The following is a 3561-nucleotide window of genomic DNA, read 5'->3' as shown; positions in this document are numbered from 1 at the left end:
TTTCAGAGTGTCTGTGTGTGTGCGTGTGTGTGTGTGTGTGTGTGTGTGTGTGTGTGTGTGTGAGAGAGAGAGAGAGAGAGAGATGCAATGTTACTAAAGCATTTTTCGCAATTAAAGGAGATGCAATTTGAAAACTTTGTAAAAGCATTAAAAAATTTTGTAAATTAAAACTATTCCTTGAATTAAAGGATCCCAACCTTCAGACCACTAGAGACACCAGCAAGAAGGTAAGCGGCATTGTAATCGTGATTAGCCCTGGTTAAGTCACTTTACGTGCTGGAATCAAGATGGAACGGACCAAACAGACAATAGTGTTGGAGGGTATTGGCGATCGATAGATTATTAGTTACCTGGGAAGACTGAGAGTCTCTGCAAGTACGATAGACTCTGAGAGTGTGTGAGAGGACGTGGGAATGTAACGAAGATCTACTGCGGCTGGTGCATAGTCGAACAAGTTGGGACAGAAAGGGGGCTGCGTTACTGATAGAGTACCTTCCAGCGTCTGCACCACAGTGCCCATTGTGGGTCTGGCAGATGCCTTTCCCTGGATGCACCATAGCCCGATTTTGATCAGGAGCTCGTATTGTGCTTGATGGTCAAGGGGCACGCTGCTTTTCAAGTGCGGATCCAGAATGTCAAGGCTTCTACCTTCCACCACCAGCTTCTTGTAGGCAGCGGAGGGCAGATACCAGTACTCAGAATTTGTCAGAGATTGATCCATGCTTCGCCTTCCGCTCACAAGCTCCAGCAGAAGGATTCCATAGCTGTAGACGTCGATCTTGCAATCTATGCCAGCTCCAATGAACCATTCCGGCGCCAAGTAGCCTCGGGTGCCCCTTATGGTGGTTACAAGGCGACTTTGATCTCTGACCATGCTCCGAGAAAGGCCAAAGTCGGATACCTTCACTCCGAATTCATCATCCAACAGTATGTTTTCCGGCTTCACATCCAAATGCAAAATCGCTTCGTCGCACTGCTCGTGCAAATAAGCCAAACCGCGAGCAGTCCCCAGCGCTATACTAAATCTCTTCTCCCAATTCAGAGCGTCTTCAGACTTAGTCTCTTCCTTGTCATGGAACAGCCATCTATCCAACGAGCCCTTTGACATAAACTCGTATACAATCAACCTCCTCCCTCCCTCCGAACAGAAACCCTTCAGTGATACCAAATTCATATGCCTTACTCTTGATATCATCGCAACCTCTGCACAGAACTCCTTCTGCCCCCTCCCGTGCCTCTCCAACCTCTTTACCGCTACCTTGCTCCCGTCTGCCAGCGTCCCCTCATACACACAGCCAAACCCTCCTCTCCCCAGTTGCTTGCTGAAATTCTCCGTTGCTCTCTCCAATTCCTTGTATAGGAACCTCTTTGGAAGCCCCGAGAGCGTCTGCAAGAACTCCGCATCAACATCCTCCTCCCCCTGCATCTCCTCGGCGATTATCGCACGCTGCTGACGTTCCTTGATCCTGAGACGACAAGCACATCGTAACAAAAGCAAGAACAGGGACACGAAGCAGCCAACACCGACGTCCACGGCGATGAAGATACGAATATCAATGGTAGAGCCGTTAACGGCGGGCTTGAGCGAGAGTTGGAGGTTGAAAAGCGTGAGAGCAATGATTATGCCTAAGCTACCTATGCCGATGCGGGCTATCCAGGCGATGCATTTGGAAATGTTACAGCAGTGCATGTCGATGATCTCTACTAGTAAAGGCTCAACGAGAACTGATTCAATGAGAACACGAAATTGGATTCATCGAGAACAGGAAATTGTCTGTCTGCTGGGCAGTGATTTGGAGTGTGACACGGGACAGTTAATTTCCACCCATTCCACCAAACTCACGTTTTCCTTTCAAGCATGACATAACTCAGCCTATCGTGGTGGGGCACGTAACTACTAACTCAAAATTGAACCCGAAATTTAATATTTTGTCAAAATTTTAACGAAAAAAGCGAACTAGTAAAGTATTGGACATGAGATGCGACACAGGGTCCGTTAGGATCCTCCTTGCAAATATCACGGGTGGTGATTTATTATTGATTTTGTGATGTCCATATTTTGGAAGCTGAAGTCTAACAAATACATGAATAAGGCGATACAATAACTGATCCTCATTGTAGTTTATACAATATTGTCACATGGATTACAACCATATAAAATAAAGGTGGAGTCATCCTTGAATCTTGCATCCATCTTGGATTTCGGTACTCCCTTGCATCGATAACATGCATTAAACGAGAGGAAGTTCGAAGTAGAGCACACAACATTCTCACTCTCCACGTAGCTAGCATTACGTGCCTCTCCAACCTCGAGAAAATGGGAGTTTGAACACTGTAGTAAGTCAAGCTTTTAGACTTGTGAGAGTAAAGCATAAGGTCATTGTGAGGCTCTCCAAAGCTTCACATGCCAAGGCTATGCTACGTTGGCCTTCATCTCTTAATGATGCGTATGGGCGACCTTGTCTTTGAAAACACATTTTTCCAGCTCTATGTCTATCCCTATAAAATACCCACATCCTAGTTTTCTTGATCAATCCATCTCTCCTTAAATCCCAATTTTCTTCATCAAGCCATTTCTCCTTCTACTAAGACTACAGATCGGAATTCTCCTATAAAATACTCACATCCCAGTTTTCTTCATCAATCTATTTCTCCTTCTACTGCAAAATCTCATCTCCCTGGAAATGCAGTTCTTCCAGTTTTCTTTCATCAATCCATCTCTCCTATCATCATCCTATTGCAGTCTGCAAATCAGCATTCCTCGCAAAAATCAGCATTCATCTGCACAGGAAACTGCAGTTCTTATCCGTCTATCCATCTCTCCTTCGATCGTATCGTATTGTAGTCTGCAAATCAACTCTCCTTGCAAAAAGCTCCCCACAGGTTTTGAAAACTGCAGTTTACCAAGCCTCCTCACATATCATCCTTTGAACACTAGAGTGTTCCCAGCTTTAATTATCGTTTGACACTTTTTGAGAAGCCTCATCGATCCATAGTAAGTGATCAACTTCGGGAGTTGTTGCCTTGAGTTGAGCTCTCATAATTCATTGAGCAGTTTTGCTTTGATCTCCTACCAATATGGGCGCTAGCAACCACCTTGCCGCCCTCATCAATTTCCTCTCTATGCTTCTTTCTATCCCCATCCTCGGCACCGATATCTGGCTCGCCACTAAACACAGCACCTAATGCTTGGCTTCCTTCAATGGCCCATCATCGTCCTTGGCCTCTTGGTTTTGTTGGTCTCAATAGAAAAGAAAACATAATTATGCAGGACACCGGATTCAGAAAATTAAAATAAGCAAGACTCTCATGCTTGGATGTTGTTGTTACCAAACGACTATGTGGAAATTCTTCACGAGAATGAAATTTACCAAGACATTTCTAAAACGAACCAAAATTTTACTTGCGTTGGTCAACTGTTACTCGCCTCAACACAGTGGTTTGGACGAGCATGTTAGCTGTAGATCTTTAGCTTTATGCCACGATTAGAATGAACATACGCACAGTTTTGCGTGATGATTCTACAAGACAAAATCATTTGATTTCAAATGAGTGACGAGA

The 3561-nt window shown here is 44.7% G+C and overlaps 1 pseudogene; it reads right to left on the bottom strand.

The window, feature by feature from the left end:
- Positions 1–239: 239 nt before the first annotated feature.
- Positions 240–1700, bottom strand: LOC147882979 (G-type lectin S-receptor-like serine/threonine-protein kinase SD2-5 pseudogene; annotated as a pseudogene).
- Positions 1701–3561: the final 1861 nt, after the last annotated feature.

This window comes from Dipteris shenzhenensis, chromosome 29 (genome assembly GCF_047967505.1).
Source record: "Dipteris shenzhenensis isolate YYH24624 ecotype China chromosome 29, Dip_SZ_1.0, whole genome shotgun sequence".
Taxonomy (NCBI): Eukaryota; Viridiplantae; Streptophyta; class Polypodiopsida; order Gleicheniales; family Dipteridaceae; genus Dipteris; species Dipteris shenzhenensis.
Note: the sequence above shows the minus strand (reverse complement) of the source record. Positions and strands in the feature narration are given on the sequence as shown.